The following is a 14,104-nucleotide window of genomic DNA, read 5'->3' as shown; positions in this document are numbered from 1 at the left end:
AGTTTACCAACACAATTTAGGGAGCCATGTGGCTTGAAGGTGTTAGGGAGGAGTAACTAGTACTATGCACCTGGTGGAGCCATCAATAAATGCTTGCTGAGTGAGTGAGCAAGTGAGTGGACGCAGAAGAACACTCAGAGCCCCTGGCACAGGGCCTAGTAGGTGCTTGGAAACAGTGGCTGTGATTAATGTGTGCCTGTGTGTATAAGTTAGGTTGAATGCAGTATTATTTATAGACAGTAAAATCCACCCTTTGCAGTATATAGTTCTATGAGTTTTGATAAATGCACAATTGTGTAATCACCACCACAATCAACATATAAAATATTTCCTTCACCGCAAAAGGTTCCCTTGTACTCCTTTGTAGTTGATCCCCTCTTCCTTTACCTCCACCAAGGCCCCAGCAACTCCTGATCTGTCTGCTGTCCCTATAGGTTTGCTTTTTCCAAAATGTAACTGGAATAACATCATGGAGCTTTCTGAGTCTGGCTTCTTTCACTTAGCATAACACATTTGGGACTGATCCCTATTTTTGCTCATATCATATCATACATTTGAGAGTTTGATTTCCTTTTCACTGCCAAGGAGTATCCCACTGTATGAATGTATCACAGTTTGTTTATCCACTTGCCAGGACATTCGGATTATCTCCAGTTTGGGACAAATACGAATACGAATAAGGCTACTATAAGTGGTTGCATACAGGTTTTTGTGTAAAGGTAAGTTCATTTCTCTTGGGTAGATATGTAGGATTGGGATTTCTGGGTCATATGGTAAATGAATGCTTAACTTTTTTTTAAGATTTTATTCATGAGAGAGGAAGAGACACAAGCAGAGGGAGAAGCAGGCTCCACGCAGGGAGCTTGATGTGGGACTCAATCCCGGGATTCCAGGATCACGTTCTGAGCCAAAGGCAGATGCTTAACCACTGAGCCGCCCAGGCATCACTGAATGCTTAACTTTATAAGAAGATGCCAAAGGGTTTTCCAAAGTGGCTGCACCATTTTGCATTCCTTCCAACCATGTCTAAGAGTTCCAGTTGCTTTCCATCCTGACCAGGAGTTGATTTTATTCGTTGTTTTTTTTTTTTTTTTTTTTTTGACCATTCTAATTCTATGTAGTGGTATCTCCTTGTGGTCTTAATCTGCAATTCACATATGATTTTAAATTGGTGTATTTTATTGCCAGTCAAACCTACGGCACGTGGCCTGTGCCTAGCCAGGGCTTCAGATCCAGACACTGCTCCCCTGAAGTGCTAGGAGAACCCAGGATAGCATGAGGACTTTTCAGGACCAAGGCAGGCTCATATGAGCAGGCTCAGGCTCATATGCTCAGAGCTATGCTGGAAGCCCCATTTTGCTCAAAATGAATGGGTGTCTGCTATCCCACCATGCTGAGTTCCTCATCTGTGATAGGCTGGTTGTCTAGGTAATGACTTGGGCCAGGCTGTGACAACTGGTGCTGAGAATACCTCTAGCCACCCACAATGGCCCTTCCTAGGTGTAGGTGTAATTGTGGTACCAGGAAGGAGAGTAAAGGATGGGGTGGAGCTGCCTATGCTAAAGGCGCTATGATTGCCTCCAATGAGTGCCACTCCAGAACTGCCACAAAGAAGTACTACCCCATTTAATAAGGAGAGCTCCACAAGGGGGGGTTGGGGTGTCTGCTTCTGCACCCAAAATGGGCTCTCCAGTGACTCATGATCAGATCTTGTCACCCTGCCTACTGCCCGGCTCCTGCTACCAAGAATCTCAAGGGAGGTTATCTGTGGTAGGGCCTCAGCCTTTGCCTCACCATCCAGAAAGGCCCAGACCTCTCTGGCCTTTCCTCTATTTTGCTATCTCTTCCACTGATCACAGCCCCAGCTACTACCCCCAGTGAAACACTTGCCTGTCCCTATCAGCCTGGCCCTCTGACCAGGGCTCCCATTGTTTGTCTGTCCCTGCTGGTACAGATTCCAGAGAGAGGACCACTTCCTCAGGCCTTCTCAGTAGTTCTCTTCTCCAGGCCCCTACTCAGTTACAGATAAGCTGGCTGGGTTTTGCTCTCCTCTTACCCTCCTTCTGGATGCTTCCTACCTCAGCCCCCTGCTCTACCTGAGACTGGTATAGAGATGGGAACAGATAAAGGCAAGGCCTGGTACAGCAGGAAAGGCTTCTGGCAGGAGTCAGAGGACTGAGCTGGGTCAGGGAGCAGGGAAGGTTTGGAAGAGGGAAGAAAATATGGTCAAATAGCCAGGTGTAAGGGCACTGCTGCGATATAAGGGCATGAGGGGAGGGAGGGGGGAATGTCTGCTCACATCTGAAGGATCTGAGGTTTAACTTTGGAAGTGCTCAGGGACCATCAGAACATCAGACCATCAGGGGCTCATCCAGCCCACTCATTTCCCCCACCATCTCCCAATCCAGCCATGTATGAGCTCTAGGTCACCCATGCTTGTGGGTTGGAGGCCTGGGAGCCAAGGGCCCCTCTTTGTGGCCACTTGTTCCTCCCTTTCCATCAATCATGGAGCAAGCAGCCAGGGGCATCTTTTCTCCCTTGAGAAGGTAAGGCATAGAGGATACAGAGTGTAGGTGACTCATGCCACTCTGGACTGTACACGCCACACCTGCAGCTCCCAGGTGGCACCAGGAGGCCTGGGGGAGGGTTTGCTGCACAAATACAGCACACAGATCACAGCCTCCCTCCTCCAGCCATGCCCTACCCAGATCTTCCGCATTCCTCCTCACTCACCTGAGGCAGTCACCCCGGGTAGGACTCCTGGCAGAGCTGTGGAGATTTACGGGGTGCCCTCTGCTTCAAAGTTCCCTAGTCATTGGCAGGAATTCATGCCCTGGGTCTAGGGATGCCCAGCTGTTCCATCTGGCCTGGGGCCAAACACCTCATCGCCAGGCCTCCTTCCCAGGATTTCTCAGGCTGGCACCACCACTTGGGGCTTGGCTCTGGCTTTTATCATCAAATCCAGGCCAGTGCCCTGGACTGAGAATAACAACAACTGGCCTAACTTCTCTGTGTGTCAGGCACTGCCCCGCTCATTATAAACCTTATCTTCTAGTACTAGGCCTCTGCTGTCTCCTCCTCACCCTTGGGCTCCTCACCTCCACTGTCTGTGTCTGAACCACTTTCCCCACTCCTGCTGCTGCTATTGTTGCAGTGGCCTGGCAGACTGGAGGGCCATTCACCAAGTAGGCATGACCAGGCAGGCTTTCTTCTTTTCTCAACGGACAAGGGCAGGAGGGCCTTGCTGGCAGTGCCACAGGGCAGGGAACAGGGCCAAGGCTGTTCCGAGTCAGTGACCACTGAGTGCCTCCTGTACAGTGGCCCAGAACACCAAGCACTGAGGTCCCTCAGGAGCCCTCAGAGCCCATGTGGACAAGCTTGGTCATTTCTGGCCAGGGCCTCAGCTGCTCCTCTACCCTCTCTGGGCCTCTGGCTCCTCTTACATCAAACAAAGGGTCGAGAGGAAGCCACTCAGTGCTTTCTCAGCTCTGAAACACTAAGACTGAAACTCCAGGTGACTCAAAAGACTTGTGAGCAGCCCCTAGGCCAGGAGCAAATGACCTCACATAATAGTGTTCCTTGTGACCAAATCAAACCTCTGCAATTTGTCAAATTCTGTGGAATTTGGGCTTCCTGCAAAGGACTGGGCCCCAAACTTAGAACTTTAGCTCTTCCCTTTCTTTTTTTTTTTTTAGATTTTATTTATTTATTCATTATGAGGGACATAGAAAGAGAGAGAGAGAGGCAGAGACAGAAGCGGGCTCCACGCAGGGTTCCTGATGTGGGACTCAATCCCGGGACTCTAGGACCACGCCCTGGGCCAAAGGCAGGTGCTAAACCGCTGAGCCACCCAGGGATCCCCTAGCCCTTCCCTCACTTTCGACACTTGGCATCAACTGCCAACAAGTTGCAGCCTGAGCAGAAGCAGGAGTGAACATCTTTGATCTACCTTTCCAAACCCAGTTCAGAGGGTCTATGCCCAGTGCCTTGACCCTCTTGGAGCCCAGACTGAAGACAACAGAACACAGACATAGATGCTGACTTGCAGCACCTGTGATCAGAGTCCAGATCGGCTCAGACAGGTGAAGTGATTCTCTCTTGTGGTCGCTTAGGAGAGGTGGCACAGGGGACTGGAAACCAGGACTCTAGGCTTTTCCCACATGTCACCAGCTCTCTTTCCTCCACATCACACAAATCCAGTGACCCCTGCCCCGAACCCCTCCATCCCCCTCCTCTGCCCCTGCATACTATTTTGAGGGTGAACTCTGATTATGGTGAACACCATTCTGAGGCCCCTGCGGATGGAGCTTTTAGCAGGTCAGTAAAAATCACAAACGTACCAGAACAGTGCTATACTCACTGTGCTTAACCAGACAAAGGTCACATGATATCAACACTTAGTGATTACAGTTGAGACCCAATTCCTTCACAGGCATCAAGCTGAGACCTTTGACCTCCCTACCAGGCTCTAGCTTCTCTTCTCTCCTCCTGCCCCTGAGGAGGAGGTCTTCATGAGAAATTGAGGCCTTTCCTTCTTAGAGGTTCAAAGCATTAGTCTTGGGGTGTCCTCCGCTGCTTTAGGAATCCAGGGCAAGAAGGGACCACAGTGCCCTTGGTTCCCAGGTGACTAAATGAGCCTCTTGGAGTCAGTCTCTGCTGAGAGCTGTCACATGTGAGTCAGTGACATTCTATTGAGCCAGGAGGACACCTGCAGTCCCCATGTTGACCTCAGTGAAGGATGGCAGTTTAGGCGGGTGATGGAAGTATGGGTGCAGAGATGTACACCTTGGCTCACTCCTGAGCCACACAGCCATCCTTCTATCCTTCCAAACATCCCTCTGTGTATTTATTATTTATGCCATCAGTGGTTGGTGGGAACTAGGAGATGTCACTAGCGCCATGAAAGAATAGAGCTAGCAGCCGTGGCGCAGTGCTGACTCTTCTCTTTCTCAACTACACATCTGTCCCAGGTCCCTTGTCCTCCCACTGCTGCTGGCTACTCAGATCTTCCCTCGCCTATTTCTAATGATCTCCCTACCTGCTTGACTTCCATGCCCACAGCCTGTCCACACTTGAGCCTGTCCTCTACACTGGCTGCCAGGGCCCCTATCTAAATCACAAGCCTGATCTAATCACCATTTTGTGCCCCTTCCATAAAATCCATCCAAAGACCTGGCAGAGACTGGAGGATTTCACAACCTGACTCCAATTTGCCTGAGTCATCTCTGGTTCCAAAGATACACTAATGAATATGAAAGAATAAATAGCATACTCAAAACTCTGGTGGGGCTCACACCCTACAGATCTCAGCATCCAGAAAGGCCAGGCCCCAGCAGTGGCCAGAAAGACATGGCCATTGGTCTTGCCTTCTAGTCCTATATGCTGCTCCACAGCTCCCACTTCTGGGGAATGTACCTAGATTAGCAACCTTCACCTGAGATGTCCCCAGGGCTCTGGAACCCTCAGTTTTACGGTTCCTTCTATCTATCTGGGATGCCACCTCTCTGGAACAGGCTCTGAATCAGAGACCGCAGCCATTCCCACAACTGGTTGGGGCCCCCACAGATGCTGAAATCATTTATTTACACAAAAATTCATTTCTGTGGAATTTGGGCTTTAATCTGTGGGACTGTGGCCTTGTTAGGTCTAAAGGGATTTTCTCGAGTTCTGAGCTAGAGATGCCCTTAGTTTATATCCTTCGGTGCTACTCAATTCCTGGAGCTCCTGAGGCAGTATCGATGACAAACAAGCCTCTCAAAGTGATGCCAAGCCTCTGACATCATCTTTGGGAAAGATTTCCAGGATCACCTCCTTCCCTTTCCTGGTCCCAAGAAGTCCATGTCTCAGGGCTTCAGTTGTAGTAACTAGCTGGGCAAATCCAAACAGAGACTCAGTTCTGAAGGTTCATCTACAGTTTGTAGCCAGTCAGAAAAAGGTATGTATGGAGATGTAAAACGCAATAGGATTATAAAATGAAGCAGACACTTGGCAAGTCTAGCAATTTCTTTAAAAGTTAAACATACATCTGTCATATGACATGACCATTTTATTCCTAGATACTTACCCAAGAGAAATAAAAGCACATATCCACACAAACACTTGCATACAAATACCCATGGCAGCTTAATTTGTAGTAGGCCAAAACTGGAAACAACCCAAATGGCCCTCAATAGCTGAAGAGGCAGACAAATTGTCTATCCATACAAGAGAATAATACTTAGCAATGAAAAGGAATTAACTGTTAATATATACAACAACATGGATGAATCTCAAAACAAGTATGCTGAGTGATAAGAGAACAAACAAAAATATTCCATACTGAATGAGTTCATTTATGAAAAATTCAGATAATGCAAAACTAATCTGTAGTGACAGAGCAGTAGATGGGTGGTTGCCTACAGATAGTGGGGGTGGGAGGGACAGATGATAAAGGGACACAAGGAAACTTTTGAGAGTGGTGTATATTCATTATCTGGATTATGGTGGTGGTATCACAGGTGTATATGTATGTTAAAACTCACCATATTGTACACTTTAGGTACATTCAGTTTATATATATTATATATAACTTAATAAATACTATATACAACTTAGTAAAGTTTATATATATATACTAATTATAACTTAATAAAGGTATTAAAAAAAAGAGGAAGAAGAAGGAAAGAAAGAACAGAGTGCCCTCATACTCTCACTGCAGTCTTCTGTTGCCTTCAGGCTACAATGAGCACCCAACTTGGTCCATGAGGCCTTTCCAGCAGCCTGGTCACCCTCTCCTGCCTCATCTCTCACATCTCTCCTGGGTGGTAATCAATCAGCTGTGGCTCCCTGAATGTGCCACACTATTTTACACTTGTGCATGCTGTCCCCTCCACCAGTAGGTCCATCTCCTGCCTCAACCACCCAGAGAATTCCTACTCTATCATCAAGACCGTGCTCAGAACTGCCTTCTCCACAGAAGCCTTCCCAACGCTAGCAGGTCACTATGAACAGCTCTTTTCTCTATGCTCGACAGCCAAGTGCCCAATTTGCTGTTAGGATCTGTTTGGGCAGACTGGGGGCTCCTTGAGGCTAGGGACAGTATCACATCCATCCCTGTCTTGTCTGTGTCAGGCCCATGGGCATCCATGAAGCTTTATTCAGTGAATTCAATATGCCCAAGAAAGTGGGGTGGATTAGCATGGGGTGGGGTATGAGAGATCCAGAACAGGATCTGAGGGTTGGGAAGAGTCAGGAAGGGCAGAAGGCACAGCCTTCAAGGAGAGGCAGGCTGCTCTGAAGAAACTGCACTGATCAGGATTCAGCTAGAGCCTCAGCTAGGTAGGGTTCGGTAAAGTAGGCTCCCTGCTTCCCCATGTGAGGAGCTTTGGTGCAGGGATGGGGTTGGGGACTGAGGCCTCTGCTCCAATACTCATCTGTTTGTCTGCATTCCCCACATCTGCTGAAAAATGGCTTCAGAGACTATACCTACAGTCAGCAGCTTGGATAGTGGAATGGACAGCAGACTCCTCAGTGATTCCTGAACACAGTGAGAAAGAACTATTGCAAAGGGAACCCTCTGAGCTCATGATGCCTTGGGTAACTGCCCAGCCGTCCAGGCCTACCCTTCTTCCATGGCTTCAGGGGTCCTGGGTAGGCCTCTGGCTGGATGACTGTATAAGGGTGACCCTTTCTCCACCTAGCCCTGTAGCCTTGGTGTTCCCATTCAGCTGTAGCCTAAGAATGAACTGGTCTTTATATTGGGAGCTGGGCCACACAGGTGGAAAAGAGCTCCCACTTTTCCTGGTTAATCAGGGAACAATGCCAAGGCTAAGGCCACCAAGGGAGATCATTCTTCAGGGATCAAACCTGGGAGGATAAATACCCAGAAATGATGCCCCCACAAGCTTCTAGGTTGGTAACTAGAGACACATGTGTGTGCCAGGGGCTGAAAGTCCCTGCACCATTGAAGCACACCGGAGAGGAAGGACAGCCAAGAGCCAGAGGCACTGCCCAGAGGGTAACAAGCCTGGGCCCAAGGCAGAAATGCATCATTTGTTCAATGACCATCAAACTATTTTCTGATGCCACAGGCAGGTGATCATAAATGAAACACTTCTTTCAAAAATGCAAGTGATACCACTGGGGCTGATCCCATTATTTACTCTTGAGCTGAACCAGCCATGAGCCCATTGGTCTTGGATTCCATTCAAGCTGGTTTAGTAACAGGTTTCCCACCAAAGGGCTTACACAAGATCAGCCTCTCCTAGAAGGTATCCCATGGCACTTCCCTTGGAGATGGGCCTTCTAATGTCACATCACTTGAAAGTTTCTCAAGGTGGCATCCCAAAGAAAGATCCTACAAACTCATTCTTAGGCCCACATACTTTAGAGGTGGTGCCAAGGTCAGACATGCAGCTCAGGGTCGCTTGGTGCCAGGGTAGGTGTATGGCAGAGGAACTCTGGCTGTGCTTTACTTGGCCCAGACCAGCCACTGGAGGCCCAAGGGAAGCAGAGCTGGGTGCAGACTGGAGCATGTGGACAGTTTTTGAAATCATGAATCCTGTTTAGAGCCCTGGTTCTTCCGGGGTTCCCTATGCAAATGCCAAAGGAATTAGTTATCCAACTGAGTTCCCCATAGGCTACAAAGCTGCAGCTCCCAAACAGGTTACACTCTTGGCATACCTTACAAAGTGTTCTGTCTGAGACGCCTGGTGGCTCAGTGGTTGAGTGTCTGCCTTCAGCTCAGGGCGTGATTCTGGGGTCCTAGGATCGAGACCCATATCAGGCTCCCTGTAGGGAGCCTGCTTCTCCCTCTGCCTATGTCTTTGCCTCTCTCTGTATGTCTCTCATGAATAAATAAATAAAATCTTAAAACAACAACAAAGTATCCTGTTCCCCCACCAGCAGGGCAGTGCCACCATATTCCTCTTCCCTCAACCCTTCGCAGACTGCTATGTACCCTATGCGAAGTGCCTACCCCCAGCAGAGCCCCTATGCACAAGGCAAGTAGGACACACACCATATGCCCCGCCTAGTCACACCATCCACCATATCACAGTGTTGCAGCCCAACCGCATGCTGGCGATGGTATACCCTGCTCTCATCCCTCCACTTAGAGGCAATGGCATCACCATGAGCATGGTATCTGGGACCACTATGGTCATGTCAACAGGTATCCTGTTGACCATCCACTCCCCAACTCCTGTTGTCCTCCACCCAGTCACTGTGCGCACATATTGGAGCCCTGGGAATGCCCATCTACAGCTATGTCCCCTCTCAGTTGTGATCACTCTGCAAATGTTTGAGGATGGAGATGTGCAGTCACATCATGGAGGTTCCACAGCTGTTGCTGCACACCTTGCATCTCCAGCCCAGACCTTCTTAATGCTCTTGACATTTGGTTAAAAAATACTATGATGGCCTGGTCCAGCAGGTCCCAGCACCATCAACTAACTCTGTGGGTTAGTCTTAAATCAAATCCTGTTTTGTGGGCTGCCTGGCAATTTTTTAGCTGATAAAAAGGGAGTATTAATCTAAAAAAAAAAAAAAAAAAAAGCCCACACACTCTAGCTTAGAAAAGTTACTAAGACTCTCAGCACCTCAGTATCTTCCATTGCAAAGGGTCTGTAATTCACTTCCTGTCTTTCATTTCACAAATATTTTTAGGGTACCTGCTGCATGTGGGTCCCTGTACTAGATATCTCAAGGAAGAGAAATGAAATACTTACCAGATGGAGGCTCGAAGTCAGCTTTCAGACACTCACTGACCCTCAAAGCTTGAAAGCCAGGTCCAGTGAGGGTGCTTGGGGATGTGGAAAGTGAGGGGAGGGTAAAGGTCTCACAGCACAGACGCCGCACAACACAATTCAGAGTGCTATATGAACTGATCAAAGAATGTTCCAGAACAGGTGTACCGGGAGCAAAGTGGGAACAGCACCTGGTTCATGTCATTCTCATTCACATCTCACTCTCCAGCAGTATTAGATGATCTGGTCTTTCTACTGGGAGTATTAAGGGTCAGGGAAGGCTTTGTGGGCAGGGGCTGCTCGAACAGTCTCTGAGTAATAAACAAGTTTTCCAGGCAGATAAAGGGCATAAGGACAGCCCAGGCCAAGAAAACATGAGCAAATCTCAGAGAAATATCTTATGATGAGATAAGAAGTGGCTTAAAAGAAATACAAACTTTGCTATTCAAAGAATTCCAGAGAAATTCCCAGATTAAAAAAAAAAATGCAGTGATGCTTGCCTTTTGATATAAGAATGTGTGCCTGTTTGGCCCTGGTCTAATTCTCCTCCCTCTGCCTCTGCAGGGAATTTCTTGGAGATAGCTCATGCTAAAAGCCCTTAGAAATGTTTCTCCAAAGACACACCAAATCCCCACTGGATAATTAGGATGTAGCCTAATCTTTGGAGGATGGTTGTTTTCTCTAAAGGTATAAACTGTGGCAGCCCAGGGACTGACTAGGGCTCCTTAATTGATACATTTTATCTGCATTTGAATCGCATTTTCCATTTTGTAAGGGCCTGCACCTTTTCTTTTTAGCTGTTTGAGCTTATTTAAAGGGCTATTTTATACACATATATGGGCAAAATGGCAAAAAGTACATTTGATAAGGGTGTGGTTGCATTCTATAATGTAGTCTATAATGATTTAGGGTCACAGAACTTTTCTTTCTTCCAGACCGGAGCTGCTCCATAGCCAATGCAATGATTTCCAACCTGGTGTCCACCCTACCTAATTGAAATGTAGAAAGGTATCTCTGGGCAGGGACTATGTAATACACACTGTCAGAGTGAATGTGTCCAGCCTGCTGGGCCTGACCTCACCTCCCAGGGAATTGGTATAAGGGCCAAAGGATAGGAATGACTGAGTTAAGCTCAGGAAAGGACAGGGGATTCCCTAACCAACACCAAAAGGGCTAAGGGGACAGGATACTGCAGTGTCCTCTGAGTTTTGGGAATTCTTATTAAAGAGAAAATGTTATCCACAGAAAACAGTGCCAATGACCTTGGAAACACATTAAAACTCTCTGGTGTCAGGGAGAGCTGCTGTAACCTGGACTGGCTGGGCTGGCCAGGTGGGGGGACTGTAATGGAATAGGGAAGAAAGGTCAGAATTAACTTTAGGATGAGCCTGTATAGCCCCCAGGGGAATCCCTTATTCCAGCTTCCCAGGGTAGAGATGGACACTCCTGGCACCTTGCCCCCAGGAAACCAGTTCCTCTGGGAATGGACACTCACCAGTGGCTTCCTAGACCCAGGGGGAGAGTTTTTCTCAGAGGTTCAGCTTGTAAACCAAGTCACCCCAAACAACTGCAGTCTAACACCCTCACAAGCCTGATGGTGGCACTTCGGGAGATACTACTGAGGTCGCAGTCCAGACTCCCCAAGAGAATTCATGCTCCCCAGCACTGGAGCTGGTGGTCAGTGCCTCTCCTGGGAAGGGAAGTGACCTATTCAAAGTCAAATAGCATAAGAAGATCTGCCAATTTCTGTTTGGGGGAATACAGTTGCTGAAAACAACCAAAAATGCTGGATAAAGCATGAAAAATGCCTTCCTGAGAACACTGATGAACTGGCAAGGCAGAAAGGAATAAGGTCAAACGAAAGAAGAGGCAAAAATCTAGAGAAGGAAAGAATACCAGAGTTCTTCTGGTTCTCTAGGCGTCTGCTGATACAGGCACATATGAACCTCCATTTCAATGGCCTTGAGCGGCAATGTGGACAAATGTCAAAACTCAGGACCTGTCCCAGGTGAGGAATCTACCAGAAGATCTTCCCAGATTAAGCTGGCACCCTAAAAGGCCTTCTACCCAGGGAATGCAAAAGAAGGGGGTGGGGCTGTCTTGAAGTTAGGCCACAAGCTGATCTTCACGCAGAGGAGCAGGCCAACTTCACATCATTGGGGTGCTTCAAGATACCTCAAATCATGGACTTAGTTCAAAGTACTTCTGCACTGCTAATATACTGAGACACCTGGCCGAAGGATGTATAAATATTCTCTGGAGGAAGGCATCTTCATCCCAGGCCTCAACAAATACCCATTACTAAATTCTCCAGTATACTGAGTGGTACAACCCAGAAATAACCAATCACACAAGGAAACAACAAACAAGAACCAGAAGAGACAACAAACAGCAAGCATGACCCTACACCTTCAGATGATGGAATTACCAAGCACAGATTATAAAGCAACCCTACTTAATATGTTTAATGAAATAGAAGACGAGCTTGGAAATATCTGCAAAAAAAAATATAGGAAACTATAAAGAACGACCTAACAGATCTGAGAAAGAAGCAAACAGAACTCCCAGAAATGAAAAATAGCATAATTGGAATTTTAAAACGCAGTGCAAGATTAAACTTAACTAAAGGGACCATTTGCAAACTGACAGATGGATTAAAAGAAGGCAAGAGGAATGAGCAGAGGGAGACCAAAAGATGGAAAATATGGAATCCACGTACTGCATACTGCAAAATTCATCCTTTTAAAGTGTCCAATTTAGTAGGTTTTAGCGTATTAACAGACTTGTGCAACCATCAGCACTACCTAATTTAAGAACATTTTCACTACCTCAAAAAGAAACTCCATACCCATTAGTAGTCACTCCCTGCTCTCTCTTACACCCAGGCCCCCACAACTACTGATCTACTTTCACTGTGGATCTGACTATTCTGGATGTTTCATATAAATGAAGTCAAACAATATGTGGCCTTTGTATCTGGTTTCTTTCATTTGGCATAAAAGTTTTCAGAGTTGATCCATGTTACAACATGTGTCAGTACATCACTCTTACAATGGCTGGGTAATATTGCATTGTGTAGACACTACTACTTTTATTTGTCCATACATCTCTTGATGGATATTTGGGTCGTTTTTGCCTACTTAGGAGCATGCCGCTATAAAAATATGTATTTTTAAAAAGATAAAAAATATAGAGGAAGAGTTCAGAGACATGGAGAAGAGTGGCCTATGATTAGTGGGAGTTCTAGGAAGAGAAGAGAAAATGGAGACAGGGAATTCTTAAGAAACACTGGTGAGAATTTTCCAGAATTGATAAGAGATGCCAATCACAGACGTTAAGAATCTCAAGGAATTTCAAGCAGGATTTTATTTATTTTTTTAAAGATTTATTATTTATTTTTTTATTTTTATTTTTTAAATTTTTTTATTTATTTATGATAGTCACAGAGAGAGAGAGAGGCAGAGAGGCAGAGACACAGGCAGAGGGAGAAGCAGGCTCCATGCACCGGGAGCCCGATGTGGGATTCGATGCCGGGTCTCCAGGATCGCGCCCTGGGCCAAAGGCAGGCGCCAAACCGCTGCGCCACCCAGGGATCCCGATTTATTATTTATTTGAGAGAGAGCGAGAGGGAGTGTGGGGAAGGGGGGGCAGAAGGAGAGGGAGAGAGATTCTTTTTTTTTTGCCTTTTTACTTTTTATTATTTTTTTAATAAAATAATTTTTATTGGTGTTCAATTTACCAACATACAGAATAACACCCAGTGCTCATCCCATCAAGTGTCCCCCTCAGTGCCCGTCACCCACTCACCCCCACCCCCCGCCCTCCTCCCCTTCCACCACCCCTAGTTCGTTTCCCAGAGTTAGGAGTCTTTAAGGGAGAGAGATTCTTAAGCAGACTGACTCCTCACTGAGCACAGAGCCCGATGTGGGGCTGGATCCCAGGACCCTGAGATCATGACCAGAGTTGAAACTAAGAGCCCAAAGCTTAACCAGCTGCACCACCCAGGCTCTCCTCAACAAGATTTTAAAAAGGAAGAAGATAATAAAGAAACATACACTTAAACACATAGAGTAAATGGCAGAGACAGGGACAGAGAGGAAGAGAGAGCAAGAGAAAAGCAAAGAAAAAGTAGTATATCTTCCACTAACAGCTGATTTAGTAATGGCAACAGTTAGAAGCTGGGGGTGGAAGGGACCTGACAACTCAGAAGTCTTCATCCAGTGAAAACATCTTCCATGAGGGAGCACAAAGTAAACATATTTTCAGACAAACAAAAACTGAGAGAATATGCAATGGGGGAATTCTCATTAAAGAATATTGTAAAGAAGGTATGTTGTGCAGAGAGAAAATGATCCCAGATGGAAGATCTAAGATATAAG

The 14,104-nt window shown here is 46.8% G+C and overlaps 1 pseudogene; it reads left to right on the top strand.

Moving 5' to 3' along the window:
- Positions 1 to 8,532: 8,532 nt before the first annotated feature.
- On the top strand, positions 8,533 to 9,265 carry LOC144304327 (myelin-associated neurite-outgrowth inhibitor pseudogene; annotated as a pseudogene).
- Positions 9,266 to 14,104: the final 4,839 nt, after the last annotated feature.

The sequence above is a fragment of the Canis aureus genome, chromosome 3 (genome assembly GCF_053574225.1).
Source record: "Canis aureus isolate CA01 chromosome 3, VMU_Caureus_v.1.0, whole genome shotgun sequence".
Taxonomy (NCBI): Eukaryota; Metazoa; Chordata; class Mammalia; order Carnivora; family Canidae; genus Canis; species Canis aureus.
Note: the sequence above shows the minus strand (reverse complement) of the source record. Positions and strands in the feature narration are given on the sequence as shown.